The 10,775-nt window shown below is 39.7% G+C and overlaps 1 protein-coding gene and 1 long non-coding RNA gene across 5 annotated transcripts in view; one reads left to right on the top strand and one right to left on the bottom strand.

Moving 5' to 3' along the window:
• DLGAP1 (DLG associated protein 1) overlaps positions 1–10,775 on the top strand; it is an 876,459-nt gene that overhangs the window by 415,343 nt on the left and 450,341 nt on the right. The gene's annotated exons all lie outside the window — the stretch shown is intronic.
• The window catches only part of LOC116572480, a 333,614-nt gene continuing 325,790 nt past the window's right edge, over positions 2,952–10,775 (bottom strand). The window contains exons 9-10 of the long non-coding RNA XR_004278355.1: positions 3,053–3,133; positions 2,952–2,967 (exon numbers count right to left, since the gene is read on the bottom strand). This is a non-coding gene — a long non-coding RNA (uncharacterized LOC116572480). The remainder of the gene's footprint in view (positions 2,968–3,052; positions 3,134–10,775) is intronic.

The raw sequence follows: 10,775 nt of genomic DNA, 5'->3' as shown, positions 1-10,775 counted from the left end.
ATGTCAGAGTAGAGCACAGTAAAAATTATTGTGCTTTGAGCTCACTACACAAAAGCAGAAGAAACCTCTACAGACTACCTAAATTAATCAACATAATGCTTATTTTTAACCAGGAACAGATATCCAAAATGCATTATACATGTGAAAAGTAGTATACCCTCAGATTTGCAGCTCAGAATGTCAGGATTCAAAACTCGTGAACTAGCTGTGTGATCTTGAACAAGTAAATTAACACTTTGTGCCGCAGTTTCCTCATCTGTTAATAGGACCTACCTTAGAAAGGTGTTTTAAATAAATGACAGATATATGTAAATGCTTATGATACCTGATACATAGTAAGCAGATGTTAAGAATAATTATTAAAGGAAAACCCGTAGCACAAGACAGTAAGGCTCAAATGAACATTAAGCACAAATGACCCTAATGGAAATGAATTTTTAAAAATTAAAATTAAGAGTACCTGGGTGGCTCAGTGGGTTAAACCTCTGCCTTTGGCTCAGGTCATGATCTCTGGGTCCTGGAATCGAGCCCCGCATTGGGCTCTCTGCTCAGTGGGGAGCCTGCTTTCCCCGACTCTCTCTGCCTATCTCTGTGCCTACTTGTGGTCTCTGTCAAATAAATAAATAAAATCTTTTTTAAAAATTTTCAAATTAAGGGCGCCTGGGTGGCTCAGTGGGTTAAGCCGCTGCCTTCGGCTCAGGTCATGATCTCGGGGTCCTGGGATCGAGTCCCGCATCGGGTTCTCTGCTCCGCGGGGAGCCTGCTTCCTCCTCTCTCTCTCTCTCTGCCTGCCTCTCTGCCTACTTGTGATCTCTCTGTGTCAAATGAATAAATAAAATCTTTTAAAAAAAAATTTCAAATTAAAAACAAATCCAGAAATTAGAATTTAATATTACTAAATTAGTATTTTCAAAAAACAGTTATGATTATGAAATAGGAGCAAAGATAATTTATAGCGTAAAAAGTAAAAGGACAATGCTTAAAAAGATTTGTAGGGCAAATTGCTTGCTGCTCAGCCAAACTGTCTTTCTCTTCCTCATATGCTCCAGCCCCCTTTGCAGTTTGGTGTGGCCGAAGGGGTGAGTTCCGATGTGTGTCCCTCCCAGCCAGCACATAATCAATTCCCTGGCACAGTCTCTGTGCTGTGAGACATGGCCAGTATTTCACCGTGTTGGTCTGTGTCCCTAGCAACACAGGGGCTGGGAAGGTGGACAGAGGTATCAAGAACCATCTATACTGTGATAAGGAAATTGAACTTTTTCAGGGAAGCTATAGGATCTCCAGAAGTGTTTGTATTGTATCATCAGGTAAGTCACTCCTTTGGCTGGGTAGAGGATAGACTCTGGAGGGCAGGAGAGGTGGGCTGGGGGCCAAGACTAGAAAGCAGTTAAGAGACTTGCATAACCGCCCCTGTGGGATGGAAGGAGGAGATGGACTTCGAAGGAAAGTGTGGAGGGACAGTCAACAATTATATCGGGTGTGGGAAGCTGAGACACCAGGGTAAGAAATAAAGGTAGATAGAGATGGGGGGGGGGGGGGCGATGGTTATGCCTCTTGATCTCTGTGTTGTCTGAGAGGTGAGAAAATCTTCATTAGCAGCTTCTGCTGTCACATCTTATACAATCTGTCCTTCTCAAACTGTGTGCTGGTGGCTTCACTCATCCCAGTCCTTTCCGGTGCTGGGCTCTGCCTGGAAGACAGTCTAGAAAGCTTCTGAACTGTAGTCTCCCCACATCCAGCAATACCTCTTCTCTGAAGGCTTCTCTTCCTCCTCAAGATATGCTTAGTTGTCCCTCCTTTGTGCCCCATCTCCCCTTGAGCACTTAGGAGAATGTGCTCGACATGCCCACTTGACATCTTTGCAATGATGTCGGAAGGACATTGATGGGAAAGATCTATTTTTTTTTTAAAGAATTTATTTATTTATTTGACAGAGAGAGATCACAAGTAGGCAGAGAGGCAGGCAGAGAGAGAGAGGAGGAAGCAGGCTCCCCGCTGAGCAGAGATCCTGATGCGGGACTCGATCCCAGGACCCTGGGATCATGACCTGAGCCAAAGGCAGTGGCTTAACCCACTGAGCCACCCAGGTGCCCCGGAAAAATCTATTTTTTAATCATGGTTTTTCTTATTACTAGCAGAAGTCCAGATATAATGGGTTCTCAATAGATGTTTAATGAATGAGCTAATGACTTGAGAATAAGAGGACGGGGGGGAAAAGGAAGGATCTTAAAATAGCACACCCCTTACCTTCATTCTCTTAAGAATCCAGGAGGCTGCACAGCAACACCTGTGTGGACCGACAGCATTGAAAAAGGTTGTAGTTAAGGTTGAAGGAGAAAACCCAAGCAGTCCACACACTGGTAGGATTCTTGTTCCTTTAGGACCAATTTATCCATTTATGAGAAAACTCCCCTAAGAAGGAGCATGTAAACACACTTGCATGTGCAGCATAGAGGAAGGAAAAAATATACCCACACTTTTCTAACCCAGCATTTTCCAGAATTGTACAGATAAAGCATACTCAAGTGACCATCACCCTCTCCTTTACACAGTGAAATGAATGATGGGTACTTTCTACTCTTAATTGTATACAGTTTTCCACAGGTTGTGGAGTCGAGACTTCTAGTTGTTTGCCTAATATAATCTCTCCCTTTTTCTTAGTATCAGAATTCCAGTTTCATTTTAAGTAGCAGTCTGGCAAGCTGAGAAAGCCCACATCTACCAGCCTGCAAGCTAGTGATATATAACCATTTAAATAAATTCTGGCTATTATTAGGGAAGGGTAGTATGGAACATTACCTGACTTTTCAAAAAGTTGACTCTGGGGGCACCTGGATGGCTCAGTCATTAGGCGTCTGCCTTCAGCTCAGGTCATGATCCTGGGGTCCTGGGATCGAGCCCCACATTGGGCTTCCTGCTCAGCAGGAGGCCTGCTTCTCCCTCTCCCACTCCTCCTGCTGTGTCTCTCTCTGTCAAATAAATAAATACAATCTTTAAAAAAAAAAAAAAAGTTGACTCTGCTGGGAGATTTGCCCCTTTACCTCCTACTTACCTTCCTCTGGTCTTGTGGCTAAGCACTGGTACTCCAGCAGCTATTTTAGAACATGAGGTGGCCTTAAATTTGGAGGTAACTCTAGAAAGAAGAGCAGAAAAATAGTAAGCATTGGAGTCCCTTACTACCAGAGAATCAAAATACCAGCACTGAAATACTCAGCTCTGAATTGTTTTTCTTGAAAAAATTTACATGTCTATGTTTACAATAGAAAATCCGGTGATGTCCTTAAAAAAACAAACAAACAAACAAACAAACAAAAACAACAACCAAACCTTATATTGCGTACTGGGGCTTAACTTCTCGTAACTAACGTAGTGCACTAATGATTCTTAATCTAATTTTACTATGATTGCCACATAGTTTACTGCAGTGTAGGCTCAAGTGGTTACACATTTGTTTTACCTCCATGAAAAAGCTAGAGAAATGGTGTAAGTCTGCATCGTGTTCTGCAATGTCTGAAAGAGCCTGCAGGTCAAAGATAGCAGAGTCATACTCCCTGAGTATCACAGACAAGCACACATTCTGGGATGTGGTGTAGATCATTTGCCTTTTGTACATCTTCAGTCTTTAGAGAGTCAGTCTGACATGGGAGTCCAGAAATCCTTTTGTCTCTTGTAGTGCTTCTCTTCTTTTCCACCACCCTGGCCTCCCTACCTGCTACAACTTCTTGAGGTGTCATGGGGATACTCATGTGCCCAATGGCTCCTGTTCTTAGGAGGCCAACAGTGGATCTTGTCATGTTTTTCCCCAGCTGTACTGACATACGAATAACCTATAACACTCTAAGTTTAAGGTCTATAGCATGATTATTTGATACATGTGTACACTGCAAAATGATGCCACAATATTTTATCTTAAATATTCTCACTAAACACACACACACACGTTATTTATATGGGGGGGGTAGATGTGTAAATATTATTGTGGTAACTTTCAACTATATAATGCAGTGTTTCTGACTAGTCACCATGCTGTACACAGCAGGCACACCTTAGAGATATTGCAGGTTTTGTTCCAGACTACTACAGTAGAGTGGGTACCTCAAAAAGTCTACCAAAGGAATTGTTTTGGTTTCTCAGTGCATAGAAAAGTTAATGTTTACACTATAGTCTATTAAGTGCAATAGCATCATGTCTAAAAACCAGTGTACATCCTTACCAAAAAAAAAAAGTTAACCATCATCTAAGCTTTTAGCAGGTCTTCATCTTTTTGCTGGTGGAGGGTCTTGCCTTCGTGTTGGTCGCTGCGGCAATTTCTTAAGACAACAATGGAGTTTGCCATGTCAATGGACTCTAATAGCATTTTACCCACAGTAGAACTTTTTTCAAAACTTGGGTCAGTCCTCTCTGACCCTGTCACTACTTTCTCAAGTTCAAGGAGTATTCTAAATCCTTTGTTGTCAGCCATCTCACACAACCACTTTCTTTGCTCCTCCATAAGAAGCAACTCCTCATGCATTCAAGTGTTATCTTGAGTTTGCAGCAATTCATTCACATCTTCTAGCTCCACTCCTTATTCTAGTTGTCCTGCTATTTCCACCACCTCTGCAGTGACTTCTTCCACTGAAGTCTTGAACGTTGGAATCAACTTCTTCCAAACTCCTGGTAATGTTGGTATTTTGACTTCTTGCCATGAATCATGAATGTTCTTACTGGCATCTAGAATAACGAATCCTTTCCAAAAGATTTTCACTTGACTTTGCCAGAGCTATCAGAGGAATCACTATCAAGGGCAGTTATAACCTAATTACATGTATGTCTTTAATATTAAGACTTGAGAGTCAAAATTACTTCTTGATCCACGGGCTGAAATGTGCAATAGCATGAAACCCACATTCAGCTCATTATGCTTTTCTGTCAGAGCTCTTGGGTGACCAGGTGCATTGTCAGTGAGCAGTGATATTTTGAAAATCTTTTTTTCTGAGTAGCTGATCTCAACAATGGTTTTAAAATTTTCAGTAAACCATATTGTAAACAGATGTGCTGCCCTCCAGGCTTTGTTGTTTCATTCATAAAGAACAGGAAGAGTAGATTTAGCATAATTCTTAAGCACCCTAGCATTGGCTTCAACTTAAATTCACCAGCTGCTTTAGCCTCTAACTAGAGAGTTGGCCTGTCCTTTGAAGCTGGGCATTGACTTCTCTCTAGCTGTGAAAGTCCTAGATGGCATCTTTTTCCCATAGAAATCTGTTTTGTCTACATTCAAAATCTGTTGTTTACTGTAGCCACCTTCATAAATTATCTAAGCTAGATCTCTTGAATCACTTGCTGCAGCTTCTACATCAGAACTTGCTGCTTTACCTTGCATGCTGATGTTACAGAGATGGCTTCTTCCTTAAACCTCGTGACACAACCTCTGCTAACCTCAAGCATTTCTTTAATAGCTTCCTCACCTCTCTCAGCCTTCATAGAATTGAAGAGAGTTAAGGCTTTGCTCCTGATCAGGTTTTGGCTTATGGGAATTTGGGTGCTGGTTTGATGTCCTTTCTAAACCACTAAAACTTTCTCTATATCAGCAATAAAGCTGTTTCACCTTCTTATCACTGTATACTCACTTGAGTAGCACTTTTAATTTCCTTCAAGAACTTTTCCTTTGGCACAAGAGGCCTAGCTTTCAGCCTATCTTAGCTTTCAACATAACTTCCTCACTAAGCTTAATTATTTCTAGCTTTTGATTTAAACAGAGGTGTGGAACTCTCACTTTCACTTAGGCCAATTAATAACTCTACAATGACCTCTAATACTGTTGTGTCTCAGGGAATAGGAGAAGGGGGAGAGGTGGGCAGCAGTCAGAACACACACAACATTTAAGTTCGCTGTCTTAATATGGGCACAGTTTCTGGCCCCCCAAAACAGTTACCATAGTTACATCAAAGATCACCATAGCAAATATGATAATGAGGAACAGATTTGAAATGAGAATCACCAATATGTGACCCAGAGACATGTAGTGAGCACATGCTGTTGGGAAAATCTGAAAGACTTGCTCAACAGAGGGTTGCCACAAACCTTTTCATAAAACACACAGTTATCTGTAAGGGCCAATAAAGCGGAGCACAAGAAAACAAGGTATGCCTGTACACCCTCGAACTTACTCATGTTATAACCAGAAGTTTTCACCCTCTGACCAACATTTCCCCACTCCTCACACCCTCTGGAGCACAACTGTACTCTGTCACATACAGTTCATCTTTTCTAAATTTCCCCTGTAAGTAAGTAGTTGTCTTTCTCTGATTTATTTCCCTTAGGATGACTCTCAAGATCCATCAATATTGTTGCAAATGACAGGACTTTTGGGGGTTTTTTTAATGGCTGAAAACATGCCATTTTGTATATGTATTTATGTCACATTCTCTTTATCCATGAATTTGTTGATGGGCACTTTGGTTTTTCTATGTCTTGTATTATAAATATTGCTGCAGTGCACATGGAGGTGCAGATATCTTTTTAAGATCATAATTTCATTTCCTTCAAATATATACCTAGAAATAGAATTGCTGTATCTTAAAGTAGTTCTTTTTTTGAGTAACTGCCATACTGTTTTCCATTTTGACTTAACCAGTCTACATTCCCACCAATAGACACTGTCTTTAAATGGGAATAACTATTGGCCAGTCCCATTTCTATCATGAGAACATTACACACATTCATAGTATAACTTACATATGTTGTTATGCAACAGTTTTCCATTCTTAAGAGTGAAGAGAAGAAAAGAGATGAACAAAAAGTGAACCCTATTCAGCCCTAGGCATGTTATTATTTGTATCTTTCATTAGGCCTTAAATTGCTTGAGGGAAAGTACTCCTCTTTATGTTCAATATCAAGCATAATGATGGGCACATTTTAAATGTTTTGTCATTTATTTGTTGAATGAGTGAGTGTGTGATAACTAGGCAAATGTTTACTGCTGGAATGGTGGTTGTCCTAGCATCAGCTGCAACACAGAAGGAATAATGGATGGCAATGAATCCTTGCTCTGCTTAATGCAGTTCAAAAAAGATTACTAATGCCAGAGAGTAAAATAGGGTCCTGGCCATCTGCATCCACACATTCATGGAAGGGGTCGAAGTGGGGGTGGAGCATAAGTGGAGTTAAAAGAGAATAGGTGGGGCACCTGGGTGCTCAGGGGGTTAAGCCTCTGTCCTTGGCTCAGGCCATGATCTCAGAGTCCTGGGATCGAGGCCCACATCGGGCCCACATAGGGCTCTCTGCTTGCCTCTCTGCCTACTTGTGACCTTTCTCTCTCTCTCAAATAAATGAAGTCTTAAAAAATTCAAAATAGAATAAAATAAAATCTTAAAAAAATTTTGGTGGCTAGCACTCCATTCCCATTTCTGACAGAAGGCTTCATCACCATTTGTTCTTTTAAATAACCCAGCTTCCCATTTTGTAGCATTGGCTCAAAAGTCAGAAAAGTTAAATAGAACCATAAAAAGCAGTATGTTGAACACTCATGCTATCTGAATGAAAAACATATGGTAATGATATAGAAACTGATCATTATTTTTCCCCATCACTAGTTTTGGTTTGTCTGCCTTTCACAACGTAAGAATGAAACACTTTTACAGAACAATTCAGAAAGTTAGAAGATGCTGGGTATGAAAAATGACTTTCATTTTTGGGCAGATGTGATATATCTTCAAGAATCTATTTATATCTGACAGCTGTCCCTGTCTTTGAAAAACTTTATTTAAAAAAAAAAAATGTAGCATGATGAAAGACTCTACAGGTTTCTGCACAGAATCTTTGGTAAGACTTTTGCTGCTTGGATTTACAGATAGTAACTAAGAGAACAACCAAACACTTTGTAAAGATAGCTATTTTTATTTATTTAACTATACTTGAAAAAATATAATTAGGTGTGTGATTTTGTAAAGAGATGACAAGTTACTATCTTCATTTCACCCAAAAGCTGGACATTTGTACTTATTCGATCATAAAGTTCTCCTGAAAAATCCTAATGAGTGGCCCAGATAGAGGAAACTGTGTAGGATTTATTAATAACTCCACTTTTAAAAATGGTTTGGGTGACAGTTAAGCAAGTGAATAGTCAAATTTTCAAAATTTGGATTCTTACCATTAACAGAATGAGCAGCAGTAAAAAAAAAAAAAAAAAAAAAAAAAAGGAACCATAGCAGAAGTAATGGTTAAGCAAACTTAAAACAATCTAAAAGATAGAAAATAATTTCAAAGAATTCAACCTAAGTGAACATTGACTCAGATTGGTATAATTTATATATGTGTATTGCATAAGTCCTTGAAATGAGTCTGTAATGACAGAATAGCAAACCAACACATAATCACAAAATATATTACTATGATGAAAATAATAATAATGTGCTATTGTGATTATTTTTATATTGAGTACATGCATAAGCCAGGTGCCATGCTGAATGTTTAACACGTCATTCCATTTATTCCTCAATAAAGCCCTATTTCCATGCAATTACTGTATGTTTTTCTAATTGAATTAAACATTGCCACTACCTATATTTCATAGAAGAGGGAAGAGCAGGGTGGTTCTAGTTCAAGGTGAGCATATAGGAGGATCCTGGACATACAGCAACATATGGAACATTTTTCTTAAGCAAGAAAATACTAGCTGAGCAACTTCTACACCATGGACATATGGGCGGGGGGAGCAGGTAGGAAAGACTCAGACAAAATCTCACTGTAAACTCAACCCTAGCTCAGTGACATGCAATCAGGAAGGAACTCACCCTGATTTTCTCCTTGCGGAGCAAATGGTTTGAACTGAACATCTGGCACCCTAACTTTTAAGACCTGCACTTGAGAGACAAAGCATCCATCTTTGAAAGCCACAAGGACTTGCATCCACAAGATTCACAAGGTAATCACAAACTGAGAATTCCAAAGAGATTTTTTCAGACTCAACATTCCAAGACTCAGTGCACAGACAGCCCAGTCTTCTGTGAAAGAAACCTTCTTGCTTATCTTAAAGCTTCAGCTGGAGAAACAGGTATCTAATTTAACAGACATCTGGAAACCTACTGAAAGAGGACAGGAGTCCCCACTGCCTCATTCCAGCTGCCTGGTATCTCTTGGAAAGGAGCTGTACACTCATCTGGCACTCCCAATTTTTTCCACTCCAATCCAAGGGATACTTCTAAATCACCTGGCTTTGGTGAAAAGTGGGTCTTGCACATGAAGGTCCTTCAGTGCTGTTACAAATGGAGAAACACTTCTTAACTGGCTACCCCACCAAACGCACAGCAGAGACAGCAGACTTAAACAGATCTAAGGGCTGACTACAATCCTCTCCAGAAGCCTCAGAAGGTGGGCACCATCTTAACACTAAGCCACTGCCCTGGCCCACACGGTTGATATCTCCATAAAAGGAGCCTGTGGCTGGTGGCCAGCCAGGCTTGTGTTCAAGGGTTCAATGGATAGTAGCAAAGAAAGAGTTCCTAACTGGTTATCAGCCAGGGCTCAGTGCAGAGGGAACAGACTAATGTCTATCTCCCAGTTTTCTCCTGAATCAAGTATGTGTGCCTACATTAAAAGATGCTGACTTCCAGTCAGCCTGAAACTAGTTGCTGACTGAGAGCTTCCTATTTGGAATTCTGACAGGACTTAACACAATCTCAACTACTGGGAGCCACTGAAAACAAAGTAGATTGCTTTTATAATCAAAAAGGTCTGAAAGACAATGGAAAGCTAGCAGCTGAATGGTAAACTCCTAGACAAAGCCAGTTCTCAGAACTGGGAGGAATGGCTATTGTATCTAATGCATAGAAACTAAATAGAGAATCAAGGAAAATATAAAACATCAGAAAAAGTCCTAAATGAAATGGAGATAAGTGATTTACCTGATAAAGATTTCAAAATAGTGGTTATAAAGATGCTCACTAAACTCAGGAGATGAATGAATATGGTGAGAACTTCAACAAAGACATAAAAAATATCTAAGAGCACCAAAAAGAACTAACAGAGCTGAAGAAATACAAAAACTTAACCAAAAAGTACAATAGTGGGGATCAATGACCTTAAAGATGGGTCAGTAAAACTCATCCACCAAGAGAAGAAAAAGTTTTTACAAAGGATGAAAAAGAGTGAAGACAACTTAAGAGATATATGGGAAAATAGCACCTAAGCCAGCATTCATTTTATAGTGGTTCCAAAAGGAGAAAAGAGGATATAAAACTTCATTGAAATAATGGCTGAAAACTTCCTTAACCCAGGGAAGGAGACATCCAGGTCCAGGAAGCCCAAAGAATCCCCAGTAAGATTACTCAAAGAGACCCACAAGACAAATTATACTTAAAATGGCAAAATTAGAGGCAAGAGAAAAGCAACTTGTTACACACAAGAGACATCCCCCTCCCTAATAAGATAGAAACTTTGCAGGTCAGAAGGGAGGGCATAATATATTCAAAGGGCTGGAAGGAAAAAAAAAAAGTACCAAACAAGAGAACCCAGCAATGATGTCCTTTACAATTGAAGGTCTGAAAGACAGACCTCGTTTGAAAGAGCTCGTTTTCCAGACAAGCAAAAGCTAAAGGAGTTGATCACCCACTAGACTGGCTTTATAAGAAATGTTAATGCTAATTAGTAACATGAAAACATAAAAATGTAAGTTTCATGGCTAAAGGTAGAATATACAGGAAAATTCAAATTAATCTTATGATGTAAGGTTGTTAGATTAATCACTTATAAACTGTTATGAGGATTAAAATTAGTAAAAGTAACTATAATAAAAA

The sequence above is a fragment of the Mustela erminea genome, chromosome 13, assembly GCF_009829155.1.
Source record: "Mustela erminea isolate mMusErm1 chromosome 13, mMusErm1.Pri, whole genome shotgun sequence".
NCBI lineage: Eukaryota > Metazoa > Chordata > Mammalia > Carnivora > Mustelidae > Mustela > Mustela erminea.
This window is presented reverse-complemented; position numbering and strand designations above follow the sequence as displayed.